This window comes from Geotrypetes seraphini, chromosome 6 (genome assembly GCF_902459505.1).
Source record: "Geotrypetes seraphini chromosome 6, aGeoSer1.1, whole genome shotgun sequence".
NCBI lineage: Eukaryota > Metazoa > Chordata > Amphibia > Gymnophiona > Dermophiidae > Geotrypetes > Geotrypetes seraphini.
Genome location: NC_047089.1, coordinates 91,448,803 through 91,465,752, shown reverse-complemented (window position 1 = coordinate 91,465,752; position 16,950 = coordinate 91,448,803).

Sequence of the window (16,950 nt, the reverse complement as noted above, 5' to 3'; positions counted from 1 at the left end):
TTCAATATCCTGGGGCTGCAGTGCTCCATCAGGAGAGTCCTCTCCTGTAGCTGGCCCAGGAAAGACTGATCTTTTTCTTCTGAGGGCAGCCTCTAAATTGCACAACTTCCCACACCCTGTTCTCCGAGGGGGAGGAGTTGGTTGCACTGCCTTCTTAGGTTTAGCTGCACTCTTGCTTATTACCCTCAGCTGGGGACTAGCAGAGGGAGAGGTGTGTCTCAGAGGCTGTTCCAAGCTGTTCCTCTTAACAACCTCCACTCCCTGCAACTGGATTTTTTTAGACTTAAAGGGGCAGTCAGTAATTTCCTTCTTACTGCTCACTACCCTATCTCTTTCCTTAGTGCTCTGTATGTTAGGGGTGACCTTAGTCCTATCACGGCCAGGCACGAGTCCAGCTTTAGGGCTAGGATCGTGACAATGTTCAGCCAAGGGAGATCTTGCCTCACCAATTTGCTGGACTTCTTTGAAGGTATGAATAAACATGTGGATAAAGGTGAACTGGTTGATATAGTGTATCTAGATTTCCAGAAAGTTCCTAATGAGAGACTTCTGAGTAAATTAAAGAGTCATAGAATAGGAGGCAAAGTTCAGTTGTGGATTAGGAATTGGTTATCAGATAGAAAACAGAGGGTAGAGTTAAATGGCCATTTTTCCTCAATAGAGGAGGGTAAATAGTGGAGTGTCACAGGGATCTATACTGGGACTGGTGCTATTTAACTTATTTATAAATGATCTTGAAATTGGAATGACAAGTGAGGTGATTAAATTTGCAGATGACACTAATCTGTTCAAAGTTGTTAAAACACATGCAGATTGTGAAAAATTGCAGACAGATCTTAGAAAATTGGAAGACTGGGGTCCAAATGGCAGATGAAATTTAATATGGGAAAGAAAGAGATCTGGGTGTCATTATAGACAATACAATAAAACCTTCCACCCAATGTGCAGCAGTGCCAAAAATGCAAGCAAGATGCTAGGAATTATTAAAAAAGGGATGGTTAACAAGACTAAGAATGTTATAATGCCCCTGTATCACTCCATGGTGCGACCTCATCTGAAGTATTGCTTTCAATTCTGGTCTCCTTATCTCAAGAAAGATACAGCAGCACTACAAAAGATTCAAAGAAGAGCGACCAAGATGATAAAGGGGATGGAACTCCTCTCGTATGAGGAAAAACTAAAAAGGTTAGGGCTCTTCAGCTTGAAAAAGAGATGGCTGAGGTGAGATATAATTGAAGTCTACAAAATTCTGAGTGGTGTAGAACGGGTACAAGTGGATTGATTTTTTATTCCATCAAAAATTATAAAGACTATGTGACACTTGATGAAGTTATAGGAAAATATTTTTAATACCAATAGGAAGAAATATTTTTTCACTCAGAGAATAGTTCAGTTCTAGAACGTGTTGCCAGAGGTTGTGGTAAGAGTGTTTAACATAGCTGATTTTAAGAAAGGTTTGGACAATTTCCTGGAGGAAAAGTCCATAGTCTCTTATTAAGACAGACATGCGGGAAGTCACTGCTTGCCCTGGATTGGTAGCATGGAATGTTGCTACTATTTGGGTTTTTGCCAAATGTTAGTGACCTGGATTGGCCACCATGAGGACGGGCTACTGGGGTCAGTAGCATGGAATGTTGCTATTTTGGGGGGTTTTGCCAGGTACTAGTGATCTGGATTGGCTACTGTGAAGATGGGCTACTGGCCTAGATGGACCATTGGTCTAACTTAGTAAGGCTGTTCTTATGCCTGCTATTCTAATTTTATTTAATTATCAGTGTATATATTTTATATTTTCAGTCAGTATAAGAGGACACAGCAGAGAAAAATAACCATAAGACGATGAAATAATAAATCTAGCCCCACCTAAGAACCATCTATTAATTCAAATCATCTATAAAATAAACATCCTAGTTCTATCTTTCAACTGAAACCCCAGTCCAGATTCATCAATCTACTTTCTCAAACATCCAGGTCTTCAGCTTTTGCCAAAATCCATAGCAAAGCTAGGTTTTTCATACTTCAGCCAGTAACATGTTCTATAAACTTGCTCGACCCTGGAAAAAGACTGATCCCTAGACCTTTTCATTCTAAAATATTTAGCTGAAGGAAGGGATAACTATTTTGTATTACTAGAGCATAATTTTCTCACTATAGAACACTTTGATATTCATTCACTCAAATTGCTTGGTCTTCCTCCTTAAAATAATCAATGAGCTAAACACACCAAATTTAAATGAGGCCTCAAAGAGCAAGCCCATGTAACAGTTTATCAAGGAAGAGGCCCAATTCCATTGAGAACTATGAGTTGTTAACCTTACAGCAACATTTTAAATCTTTTTGTGATCCATTCAACAATAACTTTGATTGGTCCACATGAAATATGTACATAAGAACATAAGAATTACCATACTGGGACAGACTGAAGGTCCATCAAGTCCAGTATCCTGTTTCCAACAGTGGCCAGCCCAGGTCCCAAGTAGTAAAACAGGACTTTTATGCATGTAGCATGTACTAACCTGTTAATATGTGCTAGGTTGTGCTAAAGTACTAATTTGGCATGTGTTGACAAATTACTTGATGTTAACATGTGCTAAATTATTACATCTGGAGGGTAATATTAGAAAGAGAAAAATAAATTTATTCAGGATATAGGTAGATTGGAACAAGAGAAAAACGATAAGAGCTTGATCATACACTCCCTATGACAAACCCAAAAAATCATAATTAAACCCATAGATAAAGAACTGGGTATTATTGTATGGACAGGACAAGTTGCATGAATGAAATTGAATGACAATGTATTTTGGGGTTTATTTTCAAAAGAGAAAAATGTCCAAAAAATGGCATAAAGTGGCATTTGGGCGTTTTGTTTGCTAAAACATCCAAATTGCAATTTTTGGAGGAAGGTCCGGAGAAAGAGCTACAAGTAGTTGTTCAGCAGACGGTTCCAACTCCGGAATCAACAGTACAGCCCACCCCTAAGAAGTGCAGAGTGGTGGTCATCAGAGATTCGCTGCTGAGGGGCACCGAGGGACCAATCTGCAGACCAGACCTACAATCAAGAGAGGTCTGCTGTTTGCCAGGGGCCAAGATCCGGGATGTCACTGCTTGCATTGACAGACTCATCAAGCCCCGAGACCACTTCCCCATGGTTCTAATCCACGTCGGAACCAACGACACCGCAAGGAGCAGCCTGGACAGCATACCTGAAGACTTCAGGGCCCTGGGGGAGAAGCTGAGGAGGATGGATGCGCAGGTAGTCTTCTCCTCGATTCTCCCAGTGAGGGGCAAGGGCAGAGCCAGAGAGGATCGAATACAAAGGGCGAACGACTGGCTGCGAGGATGGTGCAAGGAGATGAACTTCGGGTTTCTGCACCATGGAGAAGCATTGCAAGGACTACAGGGACACGACGGGCTACACCTAACCAGAAGAGGGAAGAATGTCCTTGGACACCGCCTAGCCCGCCTACTCCACAGGGCTTTAAACTAGGTAAGTCGGGGGAGGGTACAGGCACAAACAACATACCAGGCGAACTAAAATGCCAATACATTTATGAGGCTGAGGAAAGTAGACACCGAAATTCTGGGTCAGGGGTGAGTGCACACACTTTTGAGTCGAGAGTAGGGTCACATCATATTTATGGGTCACATTGTAATTCCGGGTCTAGGGGGAGTACACACTGTAGTTCTGGGTATATGGGGAGTACACATTGTGGTTCTGAGCCTCAGGAAAGCACAAATAACACAAACAATGCTAAAGGTGTTCAAATAGCTCAAATAGGAATATCCCCACTGAGACATAACAAAAATATAACATGGAGGGCTATGTACGTCAACGTACACAGTTTAGGAAACAAGATCCTGGAATTGGAAACAGAAATAAGGAATGCCGACCTGGATGTGGTGGCGATATCCGAAACCTGGCTCACAGACTCCCACGGGTGGGACATGGTCATACCGGGTTACAACTTGCTTCGCCGGGACAGAGAGGGTAGGAAGGGAGGGGGTGTAGCATTATATACTAAAGATGACATTAAGGTCAAGAGAATCTCAGATGTCCAGTATACTGGGGAATCCCTTTGGGTTAATTTGGCCAGAGGGAAGGACAAATGCTTGTATCTTGGCGTAATTTACAGACCCCCAAGACAACAGGATGACCTGGATATGGAAATAATCGAAGATATAGAAAATATCACCTTGCGTGGGGACACAGTATTGCTAGGTGACTTCAACATGCCTGATGTGGATTGGGTTACACTTACCTCTGCTTCCGGCAGCAGCAGGAGGCTATTAAACTCTATGAAAGGAGCAAGCTTCAGGCAACTGGTGTTGGAACCGACAAGGGATCAGGTAATACTGGACCTGATACTTACCAATGGAGAAAGTGTCTCAGAGGTCTCGGTGGGCGACACATTGGCCTCCAGTGACCACAACATGGTATGGTTCAATATCAGGAAAGGTTTCACTAAATCTACTACACTAACCAATGTCCTCAAATTCAAGGACACAAATTTCAAAGAAATGGGAGACTTCGTTCACCAGGCGCTACAAAGCCAAGAAGAAACCGATAACGTGGAAGACATGTGGTCGACTTTGAAAGCAACCATACAAGAAGCAACAAACCGCTATGTAAAATCAGTAAGTAAACAGCGAAGGAACAATAAGCCACAGTGGTTTACTGCGGAGATCTCAGACCTGATCAAGGAGAAGAAAAAAGCATTCATCTCTTACAAACAATCAGGGAAGCAGGACTCTAGAGCAGACTACCTGGCCAAATCAAAAGCCGTCAAAACAGCAGTCAGGGAGACTAAATTCCTCATGGAGGAGTCTCTAGCAAAGAACATCCAGAAGGGAGATAAATCCTTCTTCAGGTATATCAGTGATAGAAGAAAAAACTCAGGCGGGATTGTACGTCTTAGGAAACCAGACGGAGACTATGTGGAAAAGGATTCGGAAAAAGCCCAGCTATTAAATGAATACTTCTGCTCAGTCTTCACCCGAGAAGCGCCAGGGCTCGACCCTCAGCTACAGACAAGGGTTGGCTCAGTTGACCCGTTTAGTAACTTTGAGTTTACGCCCAGCAGTGTCTATGGTGAGCTGTCAAAGCTCAAGGTTAACAAAGCAATGGGGCCGGACAACCTGCACCCCAGGGTGCTTAGGGAGCTGAGTGATGTCTTGGCGGAGCCACTGTCCGCGCTCTTCAACCTCTCCCTTAGTACAGGCAGTGTCCCGTTGGACTGGAGGACGGTTAACATCATTCCACTCCACAAGAAAGGCACAAAGATGGAGACAGCAAACTACAGACCAGTGAGTCTAACATCTCACTATCTAACAGATAGTGAGCAAACTAATGGAAACTCTAATCAAACACCAATTAGATAAGATCCTGGATGAGGAGAATCTATGGGATCCCCGACAACATGGATTTACTAAGGGGAGATCCTGCCAATCCAACCTGATCAGCTTCTTTGACTGGGTAACGGGGAAGCTGGATATTGGGGAGTCCCTGGACATCGTGTACCTGGACTTTAACAAAGCATTTGATAGCGTACCACACCGCAGGTTACTGAGCAAGATGAGTTCTATAGGATTAGGTAACACATTGACGAAATGGGTTGGGAGGTGGCTTGGAGGTAGGCTCCAAAGGGTGGTGGTGAACGGCACCCCCTCCGAAATGACGGAGGTGATTAGTGGAGTACCACAGGGCTCAGTCTTGGGCCCAATCCTATTCAACATCTTTATAAGAGACTTGGCAGAAGGGCTTCGAGGTAAAATAACATTATTCGCCGATGACGCCAAACTGAGTAATGTAGTGGGCAAATGCACAACAGACGAAGATTCAGTGCCCGACAACATGATGCACGACCTACTCCTACTGGAGCGATGGTCTAGGACATGGCAACTCAACTTCAATGCCAAAAAATGCAAAGTTATGCACCTGGGCAGCCAGAATCCATGCAAGTCTTATACCCTTAATGGCGAGATCCTAGCAAAAACGGTAGCAGAACGAGACTTGGAAGTAATCGTCAGTGAGGACATGAAGTCTGCCAATCAAGTGGAGCAGGCTTCGTCCAAGGCAAGACAAATCATGGGCTGCATACGAAGGGGTTTCATCAGTCGTAAGGCGGAAGTCATTATGCCATTGTATAGATCCATGGTGAGGCCCCACCTGGAATACTGTGTGCAATTCTGGAGGCCGCATTATCGCAAGGATGTGCTGAGACTGGAGTCGGTGCAAAGAATGGCCACCCGGATGGTCTCGGGACTCAAAGACCTACCATACGAAAAACGGCTTGACAAATTACAGCTATACTCGCTCAAGGAGCGCAGAGAGAGGGGGGACATGATCGAGACGTTCAAGTATCTTACGGGCCGCATCGAGGCGGAGGAAGATATCTTCTTTTTCAAGGGTCCCACGACAACAAGAGGGCATCCGTTGAAAATCAGGGGCGGGAAACTACGAGGTGACACCAGGAAATTCTTTTTCACTGAAAGAGTGGTTGATCGCTGGAATAGTCTTCCACTACAGGTGATTGAGGCCAGCAGCGTGCCTGATTTTAAGGCCAAATGGGATCGGCACATGGGATCTATTCACAGGGCAAAGGTAGGGGAGGGACATTAAGGTGGGCAGACTAGATGGGCCGTGGGCCCTTATCTGCCGTCTATTTCTATGTTTCTATGTTTTGTTCAGACAGTTTTTTTTTCTTTATTTATTTGATTATTCGTTACAATGCCTTAATAACAAATATTCATGAATGACCACAAAAATACAAATTCCATATAAAGAACAACAAAACATATAAGGTAATTAATCAACCGTGTCCTAGTCCACATTATCACTGGTCGCCAGTATTTTAAAATAAAACATCAAATCTATCTGTCTACTATCTAGGCAAATGGCATTTATATATATTACTAGCTTTATAGCCCGTTACATTAACGGGTGCTAGAATATATGTGTGTGTCTGTCTTTATTTCTTTCTCTCTCTGTCTCTGTCTCTTAGCCGCTTTTTCCTGTCCATTCTCCCTTCTTTTTACCTCCCCTGTGTCCACCACCACCCCTTCACTGCTCCCCTTATCCAGCAGCAGCCCTTCTCCCTTTGTTTTACCTCCCCCCTGTCCAAAGACTACAACTCATACAAAACGCAGCAGTCAGGATGATTTTTGGGTTGAAGAAGTACGACCACATAACCCCTTCCTACAGACTCCTACACTGGCTGCCGATGAAGGCACGCACGAAGTTCAAGCTAGGATGTCTCTGTTTCAAGGTATTAAACGGTCTAGCCCCTAAATACATCACAGACCTCTTCTCATTCCCAACCAACAGACATGAAAGAAAAACACACCTGAAATTTGTCTCCCCACCGGCTAGAGGGTGTAAATATAAGAGATACCATCAACAACTGTTATCGTACCAAGCAGCCACATGGGGCAAAGACTTAGAAAAACTAATTGCACATACAACCAACTATGGTGAATTTAGGAAACACCTAAAAACATACCTGTTCTTGAAATACTTAGATAACGAACCAGAACATCAGCCCCCTTTATAATACCACAACATACCCAAATCATTAAATTATAAACCCCAACCCAATCACCAACCATGAACACTATATTCAATTTAAGGAACATTTCTAATCATATGTAAGCAGCACGGCACACAAACTGCTGTTAATATTTATTAATGTTGGAACTACCAGATGTACAATGTTATACCCTTTAATCCGCTGTATGTACAGTCTCTCTTTATTGTAACTACAGTTTATCTATATTGTAACTACAGTTTCTCTATATTGTAAACCACTTCTCTTTATTGTAAACCGCCTAGAAGTCGCAAGATAGTTGGCGGTATATAAAATAAAGTTATTATTATAAAAGTTATTATTATTATCAGCACCTCTTCCTGCTCCCCCTGTTCAGCAATAGGCCTCCCTTCATTTCCCACCCCCGTGTCCATCATCACCTCTTCCTGCTCCCCCTGTCCAGCAGTAGGCCTCCCTTCATTTCCCCCCACCCGTGTCCATCATCACCTCTTCCTGTTCCCCCTGTCCAGCAATAAGCCTCCCTTCCTTTTTCCCCCCTGTCCATCATCACCTCTTCCTGCTCGCATTTCCCTCCCCCTCCCCCTCCAGGTCCCTGTGCAGCAGTAGCAGCATTTTCCCCCACCCCCTTCCCTACTCTTACCACGATGTGGCCTGCTCCTTTTGGCCCCTCCGCCTTCCATTCCCGCAGTCTAGCCTGCTCCAAGGGCCCCCCCCCCTTTCCCTTATTGTGTTCCCCGCAGGCTGGCCCAGCTTCTCCCTGCACGTTACCTTTTTTCATTCTGTTGCCCTCCCTTGCGTGGCTGCCTGCCTGGTCCCATTGAGCGGCTCGCGGCTGAAGTCTTTTTTTTTTGGCGCTTCCCTGCCCTGTGTTTGTTTTGGTGTTTGTCTCTTTGGCTGATGTATGTGGATTTTTTTTTTCTGTGTCTCTCTCTCCTTTTATTTTTTTCTTTCTTTCATTCTTTCTCTATTGCTCCTTGTCTTTAAGGGTTTTTTTTTTCCTGTGTGTGTCTCTCTCTGTTTGTATACGAAGGTGTCATATGTCCCTTTTTTTTTTTTTTTTTTTGTAATAACTGAAGTTTCACAGTGTAAGTTTTTTTTTTTTTTAATGTATATTATCAGCATCCCCTCCCTCTCCATTTCCCTCCCCCCACACTACTTTCCTGTGCAGCAGCAGCATTTCCCCTACCCCCCCTTTCCCTTCCCGCGGTCTGGTTGGCTCCCTTAGTCCCTTTCCGCCCCCCCCTTCCCTTCCCGCGGTCCCGACAAACCTGCTACACCAGCAGCGTCTGCAGCACTGTACACACGCTGCATCGGGGCCTTCTACTGCCCTGCTTCTGTGCCAGAGTAAATCAGGGCAGTAGAAGGCCCCGAAGCAGCGTGTGTACAGTGCTGCTGGAGTCGGGACCGCGGGAAGGTTTCTAGAGAGTAGCTGAACAGGTCACCGGCAGTCAATGAAGGGCTGCTGTCCTCGGGGGCAGAGCCGCGGCAGGATTTTGAATTTACAGTTTGCGGTCGGGCAGCCGTCCTCGCGCTCCGTTCACCATGCGCGTGGGCTGCCTCTACCCTCGGGTGTGCTTGGCGGCGATGCTTGTGGCTGGGCCGTTGCCATTGTGAAGGGGAGGCGTGGTGCGGTCTGTATTGTGAGGTGGAGAGCAGGGAAGGGCGCGCATGCGCACTTGTCTTGCCACATCCCGACAGAAAAGGGATCAGGGAAAACGCTTGAGGCAAGTGCGCATGCGCAGCTAGCATTTTATTATTTAAGATACGTCCTCCAAAAATAAAATCAGTATTAGAAATTAAACTTTCAAACAAGGTTTCTCTTTAATAAAATCTTCCAACAACAGTTTTTTATGTTGTTTGGCGTGCATCAAAATCTCAAGGAGGTGTTTTGGGTGGAATTAGGGCAGACATGATTTGGCCATTTTTCTGGAACAGTGGAACGTTGCAGAAAAAGTTCAGGATAAAACTTGGACTTCAGGATAGACCTGTTTCAATAACGAGTAAGTGCCAAAAAGGTGGCCAAACTGACAAGATGACCACTGGAGGCATGAAATCAAAGCCCCACTCACTCCCCCAGTGGTCACTGACCCTCTCCCACCCCTGAAAGATGTGGATGAAATAGTATATAACAGCATGTATGACAGCTTCAGCTGTTATAGCCAATCCTAATAGAGCAGCAAGCAGGTCTTTGGACTAGCCTAGTGGTCAGTGCAGTGGACTATAGAGATGGGGATCCAAGCCCATATCTCACTCTAACTAGTACAACTGTGTGGAAAAAATGATCCCTCCAAAACCTACCTAAAACCTACTGTACCACCATATAGGTGACACCTGCAGACATATAGGCTATTACGGTGCTATATAGTTGAGCACAGAAGGTTCTAAGAGAGTTTTTCAGGGCTCACTGTACAAAATAAGGGAGTTATGATGAGATGTGTACCTGGGACCTTTTATGTGAAGTTCACTGCAGTTTCGCTATGGGTGTCCCACCTCTCTGCTAGGATATCTGTGGCCAGTCTGCATAGCCTCCCCCCCCCCCAAATGGTTCAAAAAGATAGATACAATGAGGACAAACACATCTAGGAAATGTCCATTTTCAAAACAAAAATAGATGTTTTCTGGTTTGAAAATGCCTGTAGGTGTCACCTATATGATGGTACAGTGGAATATGAGTGAATTTTGGAAGGCTCACAGATTCCACCATAACTGTAGCAGTTAGAGTGTGGTATAGACCTGTGTCCCTATCTCTTTGATTGACTACACCACTCAATAGGCTACTCCAGGAATCTGTTGCAGCTCTACAAGGACTGGGAGGGTATTAATGACCACTGGGGGAGTGTGGGAGGGTCATGCTTACATCCAGTGGTCACCTGGTCAGTTTGGGTATTTTTATGGTGCTTATTCATTATTAAAACAGATCTAGCCCCAAAAGTTCAAATTGTGCCCTGGACATATTCTTAAATGTTTGCAGCAGAAAAACGTCCAAGTCATAAGTCCGCTCTAGTCCCGCCCACACCACACCTCTAACACACCCTCTTGAGATTTAGACAAACTGCTGATCAACAGCATAGATATCTGTCTAGAATATAAGTTCCAAAAATAGCAAATTGGAAGGATTTGGTGAGATAAACATCCAGCTACTTCCTTATGTCACTATTTTGACATTTTTCATTTTTTGCTATTGTAATCTTGTGATTTACTAGTTGAAGAGAAGAAATTGTTTAATTATGTAGATTTTATGATATGGTTTGTTTTTCTCGTATGTGTGTTTTAATTGATGTAAACAGTATAAAAATGTTTTAAATGAATAAATAAATAAATAACTGTATTGCAGCCCGCCCCTGATTTTCACCACAAGAGGGCATCCATTGAAAATCAGGGGTGGGCAATTTCATGGTGACACCAGGAAGTATTTCTTAACCGAAAGGGTGGTCGATCATTGGAATGAACTTCCACTGCAGGTGATTAAGGCCAGCAGCGTGCCAGACTTTAAGAAAAAATGGGATACACATGTGGGATCTCTAGCTGGGTGAAGTTATGAGGGTGGGTCATTAGAATGGGCAGACTTGATGGGCTGTGGCCCTTTTCTGCCATCATTTTCTATGTTTCTATAAGCATATGAATGAAATGGATGCTTGGTATGTTAGAGATGTATGAATGTAATGATAAAAATGGAAGTCTTTGTCTCTCCATAAAATAATAAAGTTTTGCTTGACAGACTCCAAGGCACTATCAAAGAAACACTTCTTGCTGTACTGCCAGCAACTAGTGAAGAAAATGTAGTTTACTGTATTTGGGCAGATTAGAGATTATCTTTCTTAACAAGACAAGAACATTTTTAGACAGGTGAATTACAGCTTCTTAAGATCACAACAGTGAACTGACTATGTCATGATTTTGAGGCACTGTGACCAAATAGGTTGCTGTTAACTTATAGAGCTTTACTTTGCCTCTATTTGCTTCTTCTGACACTGTAAACCACCACCTTCTCCTTGATATGTTGCCCTCACTTGGATTTAGGGCTTTGTTCTTTACTGGTTCTACTTTTATCTCAGTCACATTGCACCTGTAGTGTATATAGTAGTAAATCCTCCTCCACTTCTATCCCATTATCAGTTGGGTACCCCAGGGCTCTGTCTTAGGACCCCTTCTCTTCTCCATCTATACTCATTCCTTTGGTCCTCTGATCTTCTCCCATGGTTTTCAATACCACCTCTATACTGATGACTCCCAGATCTTCCTCTCCACAACAGAGATCTCTACAAGTATCTAGTCCCGTGTCTCAGCTTGCCCGCCTAGGGGGGAGACAGTGGCAGAGAACATGCATGGGTCAGTAGTTCCTGAATATATTGGTGAGGATTGGTTGTGTCTGGAGGATGGGGGTGATGAGTTGTGAAGGTTATCAGATGATGGTCAGAGAGAGGAACAATTGAAGAGGAGAAGATAATTGAGCAATTTCTCTGGAAAAGGACAAGGACAAGATCAACACAGTGGCCATTCTGGTGCATGGGGAGTACTAAAGCAGAGCTGAAGATTGAGGCTATTAGGTCAAGAAACTTCGAGGCGAAAGAGTCAGAGGTATCTTCAGCATGAATGTTAAAATCACCAAGGATAAGGGAAGGCGCAAACGATTGAGAAAGATGGAGAGCCGGGAGTCAAGGTAAGTGAGAAATGAAGATAGGGATTTGTGAGAAGGTTGATAAATGACCTCTGTTCAGCAAGGAAAGCAAGTAGATGGAGTGGTCTATGCAGGAGGAGAAGCAGAAAGGTTGAGGAAGGCAAAGAGATTGAAATCTACAGGAGGGTGAGAGTAGCAACCCAAATACTTCTCCCTGAATTACCGGGCGAGGCATATGGGAGAAGTGGTAGCCTCCGTGACATAGGGCAGTGAAAGAAACAGAGTCTTTAGGGAAGAGGCAGGTTTCAGTTACTGCAAGCAGGTGGAAAGAATGAGAGATGAAGAGGTCACGGATGTAAGTAAGCTTGTTAGAGATAGAGTGGGCATTCCACAGAGCACATGAGAAAGGTAGAGAAGAAGGGGAGAGGAGAGGAATAGAATTAAGATTGGAGAAGTTGCAGTGTGATCTGCAAAAGTAGGGTAAGACTTGAGTAGATTGTATGCTCTTTCGAGCAGGAACCATCTCTTGCATGTTTAATGCACAGCGCTGTGTGCTTCTGGTAGTGCTACAGAAATAAATAGTAATAGTAGTAGTAACACACTGTCCCTAATATATTCACATGCATAACCTCATAACCCTTGACATATATACCCACACACATCTCTAGATACCCAAGATACACAGACACATACAGTATAAACCATGCCCTTTTTAGTATCAAACACTCAGAAAGTTGAAAACCTCCTAAATTGGATGTCCTATTTCCTGCAAAGAGGCCTGATGCAAAATCAAGTTCCAGGAGTACAAACGTAGTACTAAAAAGAAAAAAAAAAAAGAATAATTTTGCAGAGCAGAGGCAGGTAAGCTATGCCAGAGAGTAGAGAGAGTGGGGGCATCTGTTATTGATGAAGGGTGTGAGTATTGATGAATGCACTAAGAAATTCAATTGGATGTCCTTTCTTTGTTTTACCTAATGTGGACTTGTTTGTGAGTAATTTGATTCCTGAAGTGTTTTCACTGTTACTTTCCAGAGAAACCAAATTTTTACTGAATAAACATGACTTCCATAATTTGATTTCCAGTGCTGACATTCTTTGGCATTTCTCCAGTAGGAGAGAACAGATATGTGTCAACTTCTGTGAATGACAATAAGTTTCTCTTCTTTCCCAACAATGTTAGAAGATTTAGATTAGGTCTTCTTGAAAATCCTCAGGTCACTTTTATAGTCTGAGAGTTGGGAGACTACAGCAGATTTCTTCTTATTCTGAAGAAAAGACAACATAAAAATAATATATTGCATAGAGAAACTAAATAAAATTTATGATCAAAGTGTTAAATTCACCTTCCTAATTCTACAAAGCCGTGTATTGCCTTTACTGTGATCTTCAGATATGATTAAACTAGTCTTTATTCAATTTTATTCAAAATATTTCTGATACATGTTTATGGTTGCTTTGAAGTGTGTAATAAGAGGTCCTGTTACTAAGCTGTTCTAAACTGGGTTTAAATTTTTTAAGATTTACCACCTTTGGGGGTGGGTTGGGTTGGGTTGGGGAACTGTTGGGTGTCTAGGGTTACTCAGGTGCTCCTGGCAGGCAAGGGTATACTGGGACCCATTCCAGGGTCTGATTCGGATCCAGGGAGGCAGAGTCATGGCAAATACAACCTGCCGTGTTAGTGGGCTGGCTATTAAGTGAGGGTGGCTGGGCAGAGGCATTAGGGAAAGCCAGAGATGCAGTCTGGTCCCCTTTGGAGCAACTGAACATGTGTGAACTTCCTGCAAATGCTCAGTTTAATTCTGGAGCTTAAGGCAGGCCCAAATTGAAGTCAGGGGCCTAAAATTTTGGGCTTCATGTTAGGACATCAGTGGCTTTTGGGGTCATATTGGACCTGTTTTGGTGGTGGGGGGTCACCTGACTAGCAAGTTGGGACTCAGCTAAGTTGATTTTGGAGTCACTGAGTAATTTTATTTTTAAAATGTGTTTTTCCAACCACCTTTGGTGGCATTCTAGGGAAAATATTTAGGTGCTAATTTTTGGTAGTAGGGGGTCCCTAGGGGGTCCCCTATGCTGAATAGTGAGGGACTGGTGATTGAAAAAAATTATTTGCTAATTAGGCAAATATAAAGGGTATGGAGGCCTGGTGAGTATTGAGTGCACATTCAGCAGTTTTAAAGGCCTTAGTTGGTAAGGAATCATTTTCTAAATTTTTTACATGAGTGTTATGAAATTTTACTAGATTTTTGGGAAGTTTTTTTGAGAAAACTGTGGAGCATCCATGGAAGTGTGCGGTTTTGAATTTTAAAAGTAGAGAGATTTCTATATAGTTGTGCTTAAATGGCTCAGTGAGTGGGAAGTGTTTAGTATTAAATTTGGCAAAAATATCCTAAAAATGTTCCTTTCCCATTACAGTCTCACAGTTTAAATATTTTTTTAAAAAAGTGTGTGAACACATTTCAATGATACTTATCTGATATTAATGTTCAAAAGTGTTGCAGTACCACTATAATAGTTGTCCTAGGGGGAGAAAAAGAAAGGCATTTTGACATTCAGATCTTAGTTTAAGCACAGAGTATTTGAAGTGGTGTGTTATTAAAGTTTTTTAATTGTTTTTTTTTTAAACTAGACTTTTAGGGCTCCTTTTACTAAGGTGCGCTAGCGTTTTTAATGCGCGCTAACCATGTGCTAAATGAAAAATACTAATGCAAGCACTATGGAGGCGTTAGTGTTTAGTGCATGTGCTAAAACAGCTAGCGCACCTTAGTAAAAAGAGCCCTTAAAGTATTTTAACTGTGTTTTAAAACTTTTAAATCTATAAGTACTTTAACTGTAACCTTTCTTCTTCCATTTTTCTATTGTCTCGTGACAACTTATATTTTTCTATGTTTCCTTGTTTGTTTTACTCTCCTTGCTTATATTTGCGGAATATCAAATAAACTTAATTGAACATTAGTACACAGCCATTAATGAAATAAATAGAACATTGGGGGGGGAGGGTATAACTGCAGGAAAAAATGGTCTAGCATGTGCAAAGGTCATTTCTTACTGCAGCTTAGGGGTCCTTTAATCAAGGCGCGGTAGGGGTTTAACGCGCAGAATACCGCGCATTAAACCGCCTGCTGCGCTAGTCGCTAATGCCTCCATTGACGAGGTGTTAGTTTTTTGGCTTGCCACAGGGGTTAGCGCGTGATTAAATGTCCGACATGCTAACCCCACTAGCGCACCTTGATAAAAGGAGCCCTTAGTAAAAAAAACCTCTTCATTTCCACAAACCTATCTTTATAATGTCTAGGCTAGAAATAATAAGTTGGGAAAATACTGTTCTGCCTTTTTTTAAAAATAATACAGTATATGCAGTATCTGGATTGAAAGATACAATCCCATTGACTGAAACATAGTCTCATATTTATTTAACATAGAAAGAAATATTGTCCTTAGAATTCTTTGTTACCATGGTGCTATTCAAGCTTTGATCTTCATTATTTAAAGAGACCCCAGGCAACTGAGCTTTTCAAACAAATAAAATTATATACTTAAGATATCCCTCCATGATCCTTAGTGTAGAGGGGAAATTTTACTTGGCCAAGAATGTTCAAGCAGATCTACACGGGTATTAGTGACAGTTTCTCAGAAATGATTCCCATCCACAATGGCGTGACCAGGTCAGGTAAATAGGTATCCACAGATCCCCAACTGAGCTTTTAAAAGAAACCTAGGATTTTACAATATATATACTTTCTGTGTATATATATAATTTCAAATATTTGAAGCATTAGCAATGAAGATTCTTGAAAGCTTGATAAAATGTTTTGAAATAACATGTGGTTATTGTTTGCCAATGGATAAGAAAGGAAAAAAAAAGCCCAGAATACATTTTCTTGCTAATTTTTAAATGCCATCTGATCTCTAGAAGGGTCTCAACTAAGTGCACTTCAATCCAGTCCTCCAAATGGAGTCTTCAGTAAAACATAGCCACAAGCAGGGGGCTGAAAACAGCATCCCACTCACATGCACTTTATTCTCTGCTCATTTTTTAAATAAAAGTCATTAAAATGAGCAATGTTATTTAGCACTTTCCACTAATAATGGCAACATTCACGCAAGCTGTTTTAAAACATTATGCATTGATAGAGACTGGAGAGAGACAGCATAAGATCAGTCTTTCATCTCCAGGATACCAATTTAAAAGTAATTCTGGCCAATTTGCAGTGGACAACTGTCTCAATTATTGAAAGATTCTTTCAACTTAGTTAGTAATTGGCACATTTTTGGATAATCTAGGTAGAAGATCACACACTACTCCTTGAAAACTTTTAGTCAAAATTTTATTCCAGATGAAACAGGGCGATTAGACTTAAATAGACCGAATTACAATAATCTAGCCTCGAAAGAATGATTGATTGTACAAGGACAGCAAAATGTTGGTGGAATCAAGATCTCACTTTCCTCAGCATAAGGAGACTAAAGAAACATTTTTTTTTAACCAGAGAATTAAGATGGTCATTAAATGAAAGTGTTGAGTTTATAATGACATCCAAAACTTTACTTGAGGATTCAATCTGCAGTGAAGATCCAGAAGGCAATGAAATGGACGAAGGTAGTTGATCTAGTTTTGGGCCAAGCCAAAGTAGTTTTGTTTTGGACTCATTCAGCTTCATTTGCACAGTAAAGGCCCATGATTGAAGTTTCATTATACAGTGGTACCTCGGTTTACGAGTGCACCGGTTTGCGAGTGTTTTGCAAGACGAGCAAAACATTCGCAAAATCGGCGCCTCGGAAGCCGAG